This window comes from Bos indicus x Bos taurus, chromosome 9 (genome assembly GCF_003369695.1).
Source record: "Bos indicus x Bos taurus breed Angus x Brahman F1 hybrid chromosome 9, Bos_hybrid_MaternalHap_v2.0, whole genome shotgun sequence".
Classification (NCBI taxonomy): Eukaryota; Metazoa; Chordata; class Mammalia; order Artiodactyla; family Bovidae; genus Bos; species Bos indicus x Bos taurus.
In genome coordinates this window covers 102,307,851-102,324,199 of record NC_040084.1, presented here as the reverse complement: position 1 = coordinate 102,324,199, position 16,349 = coordinate 102,307,851, and the positions used below count along the sequence as shown (strand labels likewise).

The 16,349-nt window shown below is 50.9% G+C and overlaps 1 pseudogene; it reads left to right on the top strand.

Moving 5' to 3' along the window:
* Nucleotides 1–15,936: 15,936 nt before the first annotated feature.
* LOC113898920 lies at nucleotides 15,937–16,020 on the top strand (annotated as a pseudogene).
* Nucleotides 16,021–16,349: the final 329 nt, after the last annotated feature.

The following is a 16,349-nucleotide window of genomic DNA, read 5'->3' as shown; positions in this document are numbered from 1 at the left end:
TTTGCATTCCAGAGTCTACGTAAACCTGGGGAAAGAATTTGACCTTTTAAGAGGGTGAAGGTGCAAAGCTAAGCGTCAGGCCCTGTGGCTGGTGACTTTGCTCCTGATGTTTGACAGGCCCAGGCAGAAAAGCTGACTGCAAGCCCACTGACTTAAAGCCCTCAAACCCATGTCCACTGAGTCCCTGATGCCACTACCCCACCATAGTTTGACCTCAGGCCAAACTACAGGGAGGGAACACAGCCCCACCCATCAGCAGAAAATTGGATTAAAGATTTACTGAGCATGGCCTTACCCACCAGAGCAAGACCCAGTTCACCCCACAGCCAGTCCCTTCCATCAGGAAGCTTCCACAAGGTCTGATGCTTATCCATCAGAGGGGAGACAGAATGAAAACCACAGTCACAGAAATTGTGATCACGTGGACCACAGCCTTGTCTAACTCAGTGAAACTATGAGCCATGCCGTGTAGGGCCACCCCAGATGGACAGGTCATAGAGGAGAGTTCTGACAAAGCGTGGCCCACTGGAGAAGGCAATGGCAAACCACTTCAGCATTCTTGCCTTGAGAACCCCAGGAACAGTATGAAAAGGGCTTTTATTAAGTGAGTTAATTGCTGAGTCATTTGGCCAACGTCTGCCGTGGAGAATTTGCTCTAAAAGCACCCACAGCTGGTAGAGTTAACCTTTCCCCAGACAGCGCCCTGCGCATCTCCTGCCCACGGCCAGCACCTCTCCCCAGAGGTGCTCGTGGCATCACTCACCTGTCTGTTTCTCGGGAACGCGCCCGACTTCCAGAGGGCGGCGATGTGCCGTGCGTGCTCTCCCAGCCCCAGCAGAGTGTGTCTGCAAGCACCAGAAACACACCTGTGTTGGGATGCTGTCCAGGGGTCACTCTGAGCCTCGGCTTAATCTGTGAATCTAGTGGAGTGCTTCCTGCACGGGGAGGCCTGAGCTGTGCGTGGGAAGGGAAGTAGGGCTTTGGAAGAGGAGCTGGACATCAAAGCCCCCAAAATGGAGGCAGCTGGGATGCCTGGTTAGTCCGAGTGATCACTGGCCCAAGAGGTAGCCTTCAGCCCTTCACCCGGATAGGTTCTGGAACCTGGAACCTGCCAAGCTAGGCAGCCTTGGGGGATCTGTAGCTATCTAGACCCCCTATCACACTCACTGCAGTGAGTGTGAGCTGTGATCCCTGCCACTGAGAACCTCACTGCCCAGCTCCGGATAACACACGAGCTCCTCTATGGTCATCCGTCCACACATCTCTGCCTTTTTAACAGGTCCCGTGATTGTGAGATTCTGAGTTATGATGACCCCTTTGGTTTCCGATCAAGTGGAGAAGGACCAGGTGGGAAAGTGCAAGAGAGGAGGATTTGTTTACAAAGTGTTTTGTTTTCATTCCAAATGGATGGATTTGTTTTCAAAGTGAGAACTTGGGAGGAAGAAATCTCAGTCTACTCCAAGCTCTGAGGGTCAGTCAGTTGGTGCCGGCCATCCTGAGCGTCCCTGCTCGTCAGGAATAGAGGCTGAGAGAATGAACAAGTGGAGAGAACTGTTTAAGTAAAGTTGAGTTATTTGGAAAACTGTGCTCCCGAGGTTCAAGGGACTGCAGTGCTTTCTTGTTTTAAAGTGAGTCTTCTCACGTGGATTGTCTGTCCCAAAGTGAGCGGAAGCAGAGAGAAGGCTTATTTGTCCAGCATCGCAGTACTTATGAAGTCCAACCAACTTTCAGAGGCCAGGTCTCCCTGGAGACCGGAGGGAGGGAGGAAGAGAACAGTGTCTGCCCAGCAAGGGCCCCCCATGACTTCCCCGTGACCACACAGCAAGCCGATCAGGACAGGAGCATCTCCCTCCCAGGACACCTGGGACCTGTCCTCCCCAGCAGCCTGTCTTCGCCGTCCACACCTCCCATCCACATGGGGCGCCTGCACCCATCCTTGGTCTCTGCATCTGTACATCATCCTGAGTCTGGCTAAGAAACGACTATTTGTTCCCCCAACATCAGGGAAACTCAGGGTTCAAAGTGTGAAGGGTTGGGTAGGTTACAAGATCAATACCATATCGCTGTGACATAATGAGAGGCCACCTTCCAAACAGGTTCTTCCAGACTCTCCTGTTTGCATTAGTTTTCAAAAAAAAAAATGGACATGTGGGTTAGCTCAGGTCCATGAGAGTTCATATGGCAGTGAAATAGTTCAGACAGGGTCAGAGGCTTTAGCTGGAGGGAAAACAGAGCCATCAGCGGACCTCTCTAATTAAAACCAACAAAACAAGAGGGAACGGCAGAGATGAGCTCTGCAGCCCTTCAGGACTCCCAGGGCCCTGAGCCCTACCTCTTAACCCCTAAGCCTGGTTAAAAAAAAAAAAAGCCAAGTCGAGTATTTAAAGAAGCCTTAAAAAATGTGTCGAACACAGTTTGGTGATGTTTTAGTGCTAAAAGACAGTTATTAGTCTACTACTCTCAGAACCAAGTTAAATCCCAAATTATCTGGACAATTGCCTTTCTGGAGAAGTGCCTATAAAACCTCCAGATTCTGCTGAATCTCTTCCCCCAAATACAATAACTTAACACAACCCAGACATCAGTTTGTCCCATGAGCCCCGGTCAACGCTGACCTGTGCTCCCTCCAAACACGTCACGTGCCTCTACTGGTTATAACCAGAGTTCACAGCTGTCAGTGACTGAGTGCTCGATCTGCACCAAGCAATACGGCCTGGTGTGAATTTAGTCTGTTTAATGACCTGTAGCAGATTTTCCCAGACTGGGCACAGCCGACAGTCTGGGCCAGGTCGTCCTTTGGTGTGTGTGTGTGTAGGAATGGAAGGGGGCGTCCTGTATACGCTGTAGGAAGTTGACTGTGCCCATGGCCTCCACCCTCTGGATGCCAACAGCCCCCGCCACCACTCCAGTCGTGACAGCCAAGAGTGTCCCCTGGCATTGCAAACGTTCCTGGGGGCCAATTGAGAACCGCTGATCTGTTAAACAGGTATGCCCTGATTTTCAGACACGGAAACTGAGGGCTCAGGAGATCAGTTCATTTCCCATGTTCACGATCATGGTCACTGAGTGTGATCCTGTCCCAGGCCCCTGTGGCTCCAAGGCCCAGACTTCCTACTTCACCCAGCACCCAGCACCCAAAGACCAGCACTGAGCACCTAGGACCCAGCACCCAGCGCCTAGCACCCAAAGACCAGCACCAAGCATCTAGCACTCAACACCCAGTGCCTAGCACCTAGAGACCAGCACCCAGTGCCCAGCACCTAGCACCCAGCTTTGGGGAGACTGGCTCCTTCTCCTACCAGACTGTGCAAAAGCCATTCAACAGAAGAAAAGAGAAACCATCTCCTTCCCTTTGACCTCCAGCTTATACTAGGCCTGAGTTCCTGGCTCTCTGCCTGAGTCTGCGGCAGCACCAATGCTGATTCTATAACTAAGGCACCTCTCAAGTGTTCGCTACTGAGCAGCAGCACAGGCTACGCCCTGTGTCCCTCGCTGTTCATCACCATCCATCCAGTGAAGCTCAGTTACAGAGGCTTAGAGGGCTGACCAGTCCCTGAATGACTGAGTGAGAACTCATGGCCGGGATGGGGCTGGCGGCTACTCCCTCTCTAGTGTGGAATCCCGAGTTTCCCATTGACTTGAGCATCTCAAGAGCACCCAGTAGGCAGAAGAGCACCCCCAATGAAAGCCTGGCACCTGCCCACTTTCTAGCTTCATCCTTGAGCCCCCGAGGAAGAGGGTGACGATGAACAGAAACTTTCCTAATAACCAGGTGGGGGTTGAATTTTTAAGACCAGCGTGTAGCTGGTGTCTGGTATCTGGTGGGCTCTCCTTCACGTCCCAGTTAGAACGTCGTGGTGTGATGGTCTTGTCAGCACATACATCCTTCTTGGTGCCTTTTGAGAAAGTATCCATTTTACAACTGTTGCTGAGTGCCTGTTCCCCCTTGATGGAAACACAAGGGTTCTGAGATGGAAAATTACTTAAAGTCTCACTACTGTGGTTTCATGATCTTTCCTTCTGTTCAGAATTGTTATAAGCCTACTGCCATCATAGACACCAACTGTGACATTTCTGTGAATAAGTCTCACTAAACTGATCAGCGCCAAATCAGCCTGAATTTGGTTATGAATAAAAAATGATATGATTTTCCTTACAAATATCTGTTTTCCTTTAGGCCATGTTATGTAAATGTGCCTCGATTATCAAATTATTAAGTATCAGTCTAGATAAAATCCCCAGGGGGAGGGCATGGCAATCCACTCCAGTATTCTTGCCTGGAGAATTCCATGGACAGAGGAGCTTGGAAGGCTAAAGTCCGTAGGGTTGCAAAGAATCAGACACGACTGATCAACTGAGTGCGCGCACATGTGCACGCACACACACACACACACACACACACTCACTAGCTAATTCGTAGTCATTGAGTTTGGTAAATTTGGAAATCCTAGGCCATGTAAATAGAGCAATTACTCTTTAAAATTTTTCCTACATTAAACAAAAAAAGAAAAAAATAATAACGTTTAAATGAACTCAAGCTGTTATGGCAAGTATCATTCCCTCCTGTTCACTCTTGCAAAGGTTTTACCTGTTTATAAGAATGTATGTCTGTGCGTGTGTGTGTGTGTTAGTCGCTCAGTCGTGTCCAACTCTTTGCAGCCCCATGGACTGCAGCTGGCCAGTCTCCTCTGTCCATGGGGTTTCCCAGGCAAGAATACTGGAGTGGGTAGCCATCCCCTTCTCCAGGGATCTTCCTGATCCTAAAGAGCATAGGTTCATCTTCATCTAGGCCAGAGGTAATTCAACAAGCAAGAACGGGGAAGGTTCTGAGCTTGCCACAGGCCGAAACACTGTCAGCTGAATTCGGATCTGGGCAATCATTTGGGCGTCAGTGAGTATTTATGAGATATTATGGTTCTCACGGGACGTCTGGGGCTGCAGCTGTGGCCTTACTGTTCCACCTGCTTCCTGAGAGCCCTGCCCCCCAACAACACCCACCCCTGCCCTCTACATGGACGTGACCTTCAGGAACTGAGACTCTTCTCAAGGGTTGAAATGTGGAGCAAGGAGACACTCCAGGCAATACGAGACAAATCATGTTTAAATCTGTTTTGCTCTGGGAAGTGTGTGGCTTTGTTTACTGGAAGTAGACTGTCAGCACAGGAGCTGGGCCTGGAAGATGGACGGCACCACCACGTACCTTGTCCTTGGGGTGCTGGATCTCCCCCTCCTCCTCCTGTTTCATCTTGGTGTCCTCATGCTGGGACACATTTGGGGGCAACTCTGGTTCTACAGGAAGGTCCTGTGGAGAGAGCGTCACATTGTCTGAGGAGACCGTGGTTGGGACGCCTGCCACCGCACCTCACTGGCCCAGCTCCGTGGCCCATCCAGGGCCATGTTCTGGGCTTCCATGAAGGCACACGCCCCCAGCGCCCCTGTTCTGGGCCAGGGTGGCCGAGGGACAGCACAGCAGGTAATGGCAAACCTCCGATGGAGACGTCGCCCCACGCAGAGCTGCGGGGATCTTTCTGAGGCGTTGCGGTGAGCCCATGAGGGAGGGCCCAAAGTCAAGTAAAAGCACCTTACTTATGACGTCAGAAAGGGCAGAACAGAATGTGGGCTGTTCTTGGGAGAAGGGAAGGGAAGTTATCCCTCACAGCTCCCTACTTCTACACCATGTTGCTGCACCTGGGCTCCCCAGGTGGCTCAGACGGTAAAGAATCTGCCTGCAATGCAGGAGGCGTGGATTCGATCCCTGGATCGGGAAGATCCCCTGGAGGAGGAAATGGCAACATACTCCAGTATTCTTGCCTGGAGAATTCCATGGAGAGGAGCCTCGGGGGCTATAGTCCAGAGGGTCACAAAGAGTCAGACATGACATAGAGACTAAACAACTTTTACACCATAAATACGTTCAAGCCCAAATTTCCTTCCATGAAGAAAATTATAAATTCTTAAAAAGATGTGATTACCAGACCACCTGACCTGCCTTCTGAGAAATCTGTATGCAAGTCAAGAAGCAACAGTTAGAACTGGACATGGAACAACAGACTGGTTCCAAATTGGGAAAGGAGTACGTCAAAGCTGTATATTGTCACCCTGCTTATTTAACTTATATGCAGAGTACATCATGCGAAATGCCTGGCTGGATGAAGCACAAGCTGGAATCAAGATTGCCCGGAGAAATCTCAATAACCTCAGATATGCAGATGATACCACACTTATGGCAGAAAGTGAAGAGGAACTAAAGAGCCTCTTGATGAAAGTGAAAGAGGAGAGTGAAAAAGCTGGCTTAAAACTCAACATTCAGAAAACTAAGATCATGGCATCCAGTCTCATCACTTCATGGCAAATAGGGGGGAAAGAGTGGCTGACTTTATTTTTGGGGGCTCCAAAATCACTGCAGATGGTGACTGCAGCCATGAAATTAAAAGGCGCCTAATCCTTGGAAGAAAAGTTATGACCAACCTAGACAGCATGTTAAAAAGCAGAGATATTACTTTACCAACAAAAGTCCATCTAGTCAAAGCTATGGCTTTTCCAGTAGTCATGTATGGATGTGAGAGTTGGACTATAGAGAAAGCTGAGTGCCAAATAATTGATGCTTTTGAACTGTGGTGCTGGAGAGGACTCTTGAGAGTCCCTTGGACTGCAAGGAGATCCAACCAGTCCATCCTAAAGAAAATCAATCCTGAATATTAATTGGAAGGACTGATGCTGAAGCTAAAACTCCAATACTTTGGCCACCTGATGTGAAGAACTGACTCACTGGAAAAGACCCTGATCTGGGAAAGATTGAAGGTGGGAGGAGAAGGGGACAGAGGATGAGATGGTTGGATGGCATCACTGACTCAATGGACATGAGTGTGAGTAAACTCCAGGAGTTGGTGATGGACAGGGAGGTTTGGCATGCTGCAGTCCATGGGGTCACAAAGAGTTGGACACGACTGAACTACTGAACTGAATAATACTACTGATTCTTGTTTTAAATACAGTATATAATAAACAGATTGCTAGCTAGCAGTTGGAGGTAATTATGCTATATTTGCCTTTGATTTTTACTATTAATGGTTTTGGTTAAAAATTATAAGTAAAACTATTATAATATAAAACCAATTTGAGAACCCAAGTGATGGAAAATTATCTCTCTTATTTTGACAACGTGCTAAATGCACCCAAGCGAAAGCTAGGAAAAATGTTTCAACATAGAGGCACGGCTGCAGCCCCTCAGCAGGTAGGGGGGCGGTATTTGGAATCACCGTGGTTTTCTGTTCTCCCCATGAAGACACAGGGGGCGTCCCTCTCAGTGCTGGGGGCTGCACCCCCTCAACGCACCCACCTGTGGCTCCTCAGAGACGCTTGGGGAGGAACACGTGGGCTCATCCATCGGGACCCGGGTGGGGAGCCTGCTTGCATCGCTCCTGGAGGGCGAGGAGCGTGTGTCTGCAGAGCAAGCATGCGAGGCTGAGAGAACAGTGCACACACGTCTCGAAACCACATTCTCTAGTTTCCAAGTCCCACATAAACTGATGTGAACATGTTCTCTTTCCTTCATGAGATCAGTATGAAAACAGAGGGCCAGTTACACAGACACAGGGTCAACTGATCACGCAGGAAACATGAACCGTTTAAAGAATATTCTTGCCAAGTCGCTTCAGTCATGTCCGACTCTGTGACCCTATGGACTGCTGCCCACCAGACTCCTCTGGCCGTGGGGTCCTCCAGGCAAGAATACTGGAGTGGGTTATCATTTCCTCCTCCAGGGGATCTTCTTGACCCAGGGATCGAACCCGGGTCTCTTACGTCTCCTGCACTGGCAGGCGGGTTCTTTACCACTAGCACCGCTGGAGAAGCCCATTTAAAGAACATATCCACCCCTTGTCACGTATTAAGGCGGGTCGAGTGATGGATCCAAAGGCCTGTTCTCTGCCTTCGAGCTGCGGATGAGCCAGCAGGCAGACGGGTGGGAGGAGAGAAAAGCCCGACCCCACGGTGGCAGGTCTGCTGGGCAGACGGGTCCTGGGGGTGAGCACCACCTCAGTCCCCGGAGTCGGGGAGCGTGTCTCTAAGGAGGCACCGCCCATCAGGGGAGACAGGGCTGGAGGCTGAGGCTGGGATGGGGCGGGGGCCGTCCCACTCAGTACATCAGGAGCAGGAAGCTCCAGCAGTAAACTGAGTTTGGGGGAGCAGGGTTCCCCAAGGGGGTGAGGGGCCGCCAGCGTTGACCCTCGAGGGGATGAAGATCCAGCCTGGGCTGTGGGGAGACCCCGGGACGGACCCAGAGGACCGGTGGGGGGGAGGGGCGGGGGCCCACCAGGCAGGCAAACAGGTCCGCGTCCACCCGGGCGGAGGGAGGGCTCTGAGATGGCAAGGCCGGGCGTCCTGCCAGGAGCACTGGCGCGGGGGACGGGCAGCTAAGGGCAAGGGCCAGGTCTCTGGAAACCACGCGATCCTGATCGCCCTGCTGAGTTCACAGGGACCTCAGGCACCCGCAGCTCATGCTCGGCACAAAGACGCCAAGCCACACTGCCCCGGCTGGAGCAGAAGCAGGGTTCAGGGCGGCAGGTCCGCACGTGGGTCTGAAGGGACTTGGGAAGGGCTCCTTCCCCGACATGTCCAGAGCTCGGGGCTCTCTGGTCCTGCTGCTGGGACCCCGGAGGGGACGGTCCCATCTGGGTGGTGGACCGCCTGCCCCTAGGACCAGCTCTGGGTGTGCGGGGAGAGGGGGGATGTGCGGGGCAGACTGGCAGAAGGAGACCCGAGGGAACTGGAGAAAGAGGGTCAGAGCACGGTGGACGACCTGCTGAGAACCACAGGCGCTCGCCCCGGGATCTTCAGGATAATAAAACACTCACAGGATAACAAAAGCCAACGTCTGGGAGCAAACAGCAAACAGGAGGAAAAGCCTGCTCGAGGAGGCTCACCTGGGTCATCCTTGGCTCGGTGGTCCTGGGGGGCGACCGCAAGAGCAGCTGGCGCTGGGGACCTCCTGCCGCTCCATTTCTGCAGATTTTGAGGTGATTGTTGGAGCACCTAGGGGCAAGGACGGGCACAGAGCCCGCAGGCCCGCTCAGCCACGCACCTCAGGGCCAGAAACAACGTCACAGAAAACCTCCTCTGCTGTCAGTGTTTTCAAACCGTCCGAGGTCTCCGCCAGCAGCCCTGAGCCCAGCGCTGCAAGGACCTTTTTTTTTTTGGTCATATTTTTATTGTTGCTGCTGTTGTTACTGAAGTAGAGTTGGTGTGCAGTGTTGTGTTAATTTCAGGTGCACAGCAAAGTGATGTAGTTAAACATGTATATTCTTCTCCAGCCTCTTTTCACTTATAGGTTATTAGAAAACATTGGGCAGAGTCCCCTAGGCTATACAGCAGGTCCTTGCGTTACCGTTTCACCGCAGCAGTGTGTACATGTTACTCCTACTTTATCCCTCTGCGCCCGTTTCCTCTTTGGTAAGCGTAGGTTTGTTTTCTATGTCTGTGGGTCTGTTTCTATTTTGAGTGTTTATATCATATTTTAGATTCTACGTATAAGTGATATCATGTGTATTTGTCTTCCTGCATCTGATTTTACTTAGTATGATACTCTCTGGTTATAGCCATGTTGCTGCAGGTGGCCTTACTTCACTTGTTCCACGGCTGAGCAACACTCCGTTGTGTATCTGTGCCACATCTTTATCCTTCCTCGGTTGACAGAGACTTAGTTGGCTTCCGTGTCCCGGCTGTTGTAAACAGTGCTGCTATGAACACTGGGGTGCGTGTATCCTTTCAAATTACGACTTTCTGTGCATGTGCGCCCAGGAGTGGGAGTGCTGAGTCACGTGATGGTTCTATTTCTAGGGGCTATTCTTTTAAAATGCATTCTATCGGGGAATAGTTGATTGGTAATGTTTCTCAAGGTCTGCTATACAGGAAGTTCAGTTCAGTTCAGTCGCTCAGTCGTGTCTGCCTCTGCGACCCCAAGGACTGCAGCACGCTAGGGCTCCCTGTCCATCACCAAAGCCCAGAGTTTACTCAAACTCACGTCCATCGAGTCAGTTATTCAAGGGGCTGTTTTTAGGTGCAGGAATATACAGAGCACAACAGAGAAAACGATAATCAACTCCATTCATTTACTTTTTTAGCATTAAAGTCAAATAATATTCATTAATATATGAAAATATAATTATTCTTAATAAATTTTGCCGGGAGCCGGCGAGAGACATTCCGCTCGTGACAAAGGTCATGAGGAAGGAGGCTCGGCATACGCAAAGGCGGGATCGAGCCTCGGGAGTCTCCCCGGATATTCTCGAGTATCTTCCCCCAAAAAACCAGAGTCTGCCTACTTTATTGCTTTGTGCTCTCACCTCTGACTTTACTGGGGGCTGTCCCCTACCACCATCTCGTTCTCTCTGTCAAAGAGTTAACTTACAGCTCCAATTAATAAAGTTCCAGGGCAATTAGGAGTGTTTAAATCCAAACCCCTCAGATGGCTCTCTAACTCGCCTGACAAGTTTACCCGGACTCCTGCAGCTATGCATACGATTGTTTACAGTCTCCCAGCCTCGAGAGGCACGGGAAGCTTAAGATATTCAAATAGCTTAGAGCCTCTCAGAGAGTTAGAAACTGTCAGAATAAGACTAGTAAAGGATTTCATTGATGAGTCAATGCTTGTTGCCAAGTTTTCACATCCCCTGAATTGTATCCTTGAATGTGTATTAATTAATATAGTTGGTATGTAGAAAAAATAAGTAGTGGCCTTGGTGTTAGTAACTTTAGACCCTTAAGGTAATAAATTCTTTCCTTTGTTGTAAACCCATTACACATCCACCCTACAGGAATGCAATTTTATCTTTGGAAGATGGCGCCAAACCTTAAAATAATTACTCTTAGAGAAAATAAGTCTTTGTTGATAAGTCCTTGTCAAGAGTCATAAAATGTTAGTAGGCCTTCTGGCCAGAAGATGATGTAAATCACCTAAACCATTTGTATATGATAAATTTGCAGGAAAGAAACCCTGGTTTTTGATAAGGATCAAAGACTGCTGACTTTGCATCCCCTATTATCCTCTATGTGTAACTTAGGGTATAAAAGCCCCTGTTGAAAATAAAGCTACAGGCCTTGTTCACCAACGCTTGGTCTCCCCATGTCATTCTTCCCTTTAACTTCCAGCTGAGTCTCCATCTGGAGCGCGGAACCCACCACGCTTACTAATTATGCCTGGGCTTCTAAGACCCGCTCGAGAAGGTGTCTAGGGTGAGGCACCTTCCGCTATTCGAGAGGGCGCCTGCGGCCTACGTACGTGGTGCAAACTTCTTGTCTTGAAGTTTTATTGGTCTCCCGCATAAACCAAGCTACTCAGCCTCTTTTCTCCACTGAATTTTCCTACTGAGCTACCCTCATTCTATTATTCTTTATATCTCTAATTAGCATATAAATAGTCGCCTAGGCCATCTCTCCTTCGAATACCCTGGATCAGCTGGGGCTGGTCCCCAGCAAAATTTAAACTATTTAGAATGATAAATGGAGTATCCTTTTTAGACATAGTGGAATTTCATCTAAATCTAGACTTTCAGTGTACAAATTAGCACTGCTCCCCAGTGTTACCTTTCCATCCTCAGACGGGGCTGGCTTTTCTTCAGAGGCTTGTTCCCTCCCAGGAGGCTTTGCATGTTTGTCTTGAAGACTTCTGGAAAGAGCTTTATCTCCATCTTCACATGGTATCGGTTTCCCTGAGTCAGTTTTCTCTGTCTCTCTGCTTATTGGCTGAAAACAAACATGGGAGTACTTTTGCATCAATGACAATCATTATCCAAAAATATCAGCAAATACCTCATCTTCCATCACAGAAGCTACTTTGTTATAGCCCTGTGTTCACGTGCTGCAAAGCAGAATTCTTGGTGTATCTCATCTCCCACGCGACAGCCCATGTTCACATGGAATTGAGGAAAGTTAGCATGGATTGTCTGAAAGAGGTTCGCTATCATGGCAAAACAAATTGCTCAAAACTGAATTTTAAAACATACAACAGACATTTTTTCTACCCTTTGCATTATTCAAAAATTGATAACCTTCGGGTCTGAGCACACCAATTCTTCACTTGCATGTGCATTGATTAAGGAATTATGTTGCACGCTCCTAATTAATTCAGTTCAATACAGAACATAAGAGAAAGCTTCGTCCCAAAGCAAACCAGCGACTCCACACAGCGCTGGAGCTTCGGACACTCCCCACCCCAACAACCCAAAAAAGATAGCTTTCCTACTTTTAATAAACACCTGGATTAGGAGATCCCAGACCCTCCTTCAAGGAATAAAATATTTTCTGCTCAGTAGAGGTATTAGGGCAGGAGGGCAGGACACGTGGTCATCCCCGGGAGTCCGGGGGCTTTTCAGCCCAAGTCACCCATTACCAGACGCTGGCCTCCAGGGATGAAGATGCCTCAGAGCTGAAGTAGCAAATATGCTGCTAGTAAGACTGCCTAAAGAGGGGCTGCCCTTAGCCAGGAAAATGCCGCTGGGATCAAATAACACCCCGCAGGAGGCCCCCAGACAGCAGCGTGGACTGCGCATGGAGAGAGTCCAGGGCACGAGCCGCGAGGAGACGCGATGGCTGCAGGTACACACAAGGACGAGCCAGACAGCGCCGCGGCTGTGGCTACCCGGGCCCCGGCCTGAGGCTGGATTAGTGGAGACAGCGCCGCGGCTGTGGCTACCCGGGCCCCAGCCCGAGGCTGGATTAGTGGAAATAAAGCAAGGACCCAGGTGTACGGCCCTCCTGCCCGTGCCCAGCTCCATGCCAGGCCCTCTGCCCTCAGGGCCCCAGGGAGTCTGCAGCCTGCAGCAAGGGATTTCCTGCAGGGAGGCAGGGTCCCCCTGGGACGCTGTGGGGACACGTGGGCCTGGGTCCCCAGCCTCCGCTTCCTTTCACAGACGACAAACCCGGGAGTCAGCTGGTGGAAGTCACCTTTCCTGACGGCAGTCCTAGGAGCGCTGTGCTGTGACTTTGGCCAGCGTGTTTTGGCGTTATCCCTGTATCAGCTGGCAGAGGGGACATTTTCCCAAAAGTAGACTCTGACACCTAAGACAGTTTATCACACAGAAAATTCAGGAAGCGTGGTCACATCTCCTGAGGTACAGTAACAGAGAGAAATGCACATTTAATCCATTCAACAGTAACTACAGTGTCCTGGGAAAAACAGGGACGCCAGGTTGGGGGCCCGGGGTGGGGTCCTCCCCTCGGTGTGTTGCAGGCTCTCCAGGAACACACGCCGCGCCCGAAACAAGGTGCCTCTGTGTGCCTTGTGGTGCTGTGTGTCATGGCTCACTGAAAATACCCCGAGATCCCCAAGGCAACGAAACCAACACCTAATTTGTTTCCTTGCGCTGTGTGTCTTCAGCTGAGAAAGGATTCAAGAAGGAAGAAAACACGCCCCCGTTGATAGCATCACTCAGTTTATCTAAGATCTGAATTGGGAGACCCGTAGCCTCCCAGCTCTGAAGCAAGCGGCCCGATCCCGCAGGTGGGAGGAGGCATTCTGAGTTACTCACCACTCAGCTCAGAGGCGGGCTGGGCGGGGAGGGGCGGGGGTGCAGGGGGGTGGGCGGAGGCTGGTCCAGTGTGCTCGTGAGTGGTCACTGACCTTGTGATCTTCTGTCCCTGAAGTTGTGTCTGCACACAGATACACCTGTGTGCACCTAAGGTGTGCAATTCACATGTGTGTCTGTTCCCTTCAGGTCAGGTCAGGCCTGCTTTGGAGGGCAGGCCCGAACCCTCTAAGTAACCCCATGACCCTGTGATGGGGACTGTGAACAGACCTAAGGGATGTTTGGAAGCCCGCCAAGCACAAGAGCTCAAAATGAGAGAGAGAGATGAGAGAGGGAGGCCCATCCTTCATATCAGAGATACCCTAAGTCCTTGGGCTTCCCTGGGGGCTCAGCTGGTAAAGAATCCACCTGCAATGTGGGAGACCTGGGTTTGATTCCTGGGTTGGGAAGATCCCCTGGAGAAGGGAAAGGCTGCCCACTCCAGTGTTCTGGCCTGGAGAATCCCATGGACTGTATAGTCCATGGGGTCACGCAGAGTCGGACACGACTGAGTGGCTTTCATTTTTCAGTTTCAAGTCCTTGAACTACAGACTCAGAAGCTCACACAGTGAGTGCAGACAAGAAGTGTTAGCGCTTCCCTTGATCCGCTAGAGGAAACCCCCAGTTACATTTCGAGGGTGTTTGCGTGGTTTCCTGCTGACTCCTGCACACGCAGCTCGAATGGCCCAGTTCTTTAGATGCAAATGGGGGAACATGCCAACACAGCGACAGAGCCCCGGCCACCCCACCAACTCCGCAGCCTGCGCTCGGCCCGGCCACCCACACTTGGAAGCCAGGCGCTGTGTGCAGGGAAGCTGGGTGAGCTCTTTCCCAACTCTCCATTGAGTGGTCCCAGTGCTGGACAGAGCCCTGGGGCCCGTAGGCTGCTTCTGGGGTCAGCGAGCTGGTCCGAGTCTGGACTCTGGCTCCCAGCCACGTGACTAACGCTGGGGTTAGACGGACCCACCTCAGGGGTCGTGACAGGGGTCAATGGGGGCAGAAAGCAAGCACAGATCGCCGCCCGTAAACCCGGGCAGCACCCAACGTGCTTTTGCTTGGTGTTAGCAGATGTCTTTGCAGACAGACGCACGGGGCCCCCATGAACGCCCTGGCCACTCCCGACTGTAACTGGTTGCTCGTGGTGTGTGGAGCTGACCAGAGGAGGCAAGCCCTCCCTCCTCCTGCACGGGAAGTGCCACGGTCACCCAGCGCCAAGCACGCGGCTCTGCGGGTGGTGCTCTGGGCTGGCAAACAGAGGCCCCGGTACCCGAGCCTCTGAGCATCTTCTCACGTGCACCGAGCCCGCCGCGCTCCGCTTGGCCTCCAGGCACCGCCGCTCCGAGGCCCTTAGCCCAGCCCGCAGCTCGAGGTTCTGCTTCACCAACGCATCCATCTGGGCCCGGAGCTCACGGTGGGTGGCCGCCCAGCGGGCCTCCTGCTTCCTGAACTCCTCTCGGAGCCCTGAGACCTCCTGCTGCAGCCGCTGCAACAGGAGAGAACAAGGACCGCTGTCAGGAGCTTGTGGCCGCTGGGCCGGACGCAGCCAGGAGACCTCCGTGCGTCTCCACCGAGTCACGTCCACGTGACACAAGCAGCTCAGGAGGCTGACCCTTCCTGCTAAACACCACTGGGGCAGAAGGAGGCTGAGAGGGCTCGGCTTCTTCCCCCTCAGCTTATCCTAAAGGATCAGGACAGCCTGGACTGAAGAACGTGAGCGTTGAAGGGATTCAGACCCAGACTGTGACCTCGGCTGCCCCCCTTCCTTTCTGTGTGACCTCAGGTAAGGCACTTAACCTCTCTGGGCCTCAGCTTCTGCTCCTCTAAAATGATGATACAAAGCGACCTCAGGCCATTTCTATGAGAGGGGAAAGCTATGCATAGAACACTCAGTGCGGAGAATGAAAAACGGGGAGTAGATGTCAGCTGTTGCTTTGCACTTCTTCACTCAGTTACGTCCAGCTTTCCATGTTAAAGTACAAAATAGGCTTCAAAATTAGAAATATAAGGGGCTTCCCTGGCAGGCTGGTGGTTACGAATCCACCTCGCAGTGCAGCGGCTGCTGGATCAATCCCTGGTCCAGGAAGACCCTACATGCCAGAGGGCAGCTAAGCACGCGCAGCACAACTACTGAGCCCGTGAGTCACAACTGCTGAGCCCACGCGCCACAGGCACCGAAGGCTGAGCACCCTGGGGCCTGTGCTCTGCGGCAAGGGAAGCCATCACCGTGAGAAGCCCGTGGACCGCAACCAGAGAGGAGACCCTGCTCGTCACAGCTGGAGAAAGCCCGTGCACAGCAAGGAAGACCCAGCACAGCCAAAAATAAGAACAGACAAGGAAAGAAGTAAATGTACTTTTTAAAAAGTGGGTGGATTTCAGCTTTGCGCAGTGGCAGTATCGTAGCCAATGAGGTTTATCTGAGGCGCGATTATTGCTAATTGAAAAAAAATAAAAATAAAATAAAAATAAAAAGTGGGTGGAAATCATCTTTTTACGAAAGAAATATAAGCTGTTGGGTACAACAAAGGAAATGTTGTTTGTATATCAGAATAAAAGCTGTTTTCAGAAAAGAAGGTATTAATTTGTCTACGTTAGAAACAGTTTATGAGAGAGACTTAGAGTAGGGAAAAATAAGTTTAAAAAACTCTAGAACTTGAGGAAGATATTTTCCTTTTATAGAGATTACCTCCAAAAAGTAATTAACATCACATTTGCAAATTAACTATTAAAAGGAAAAATAACACAATTTGAGAGAAAATTAGTAATTATATTATTCTCTCATTTTCTTCT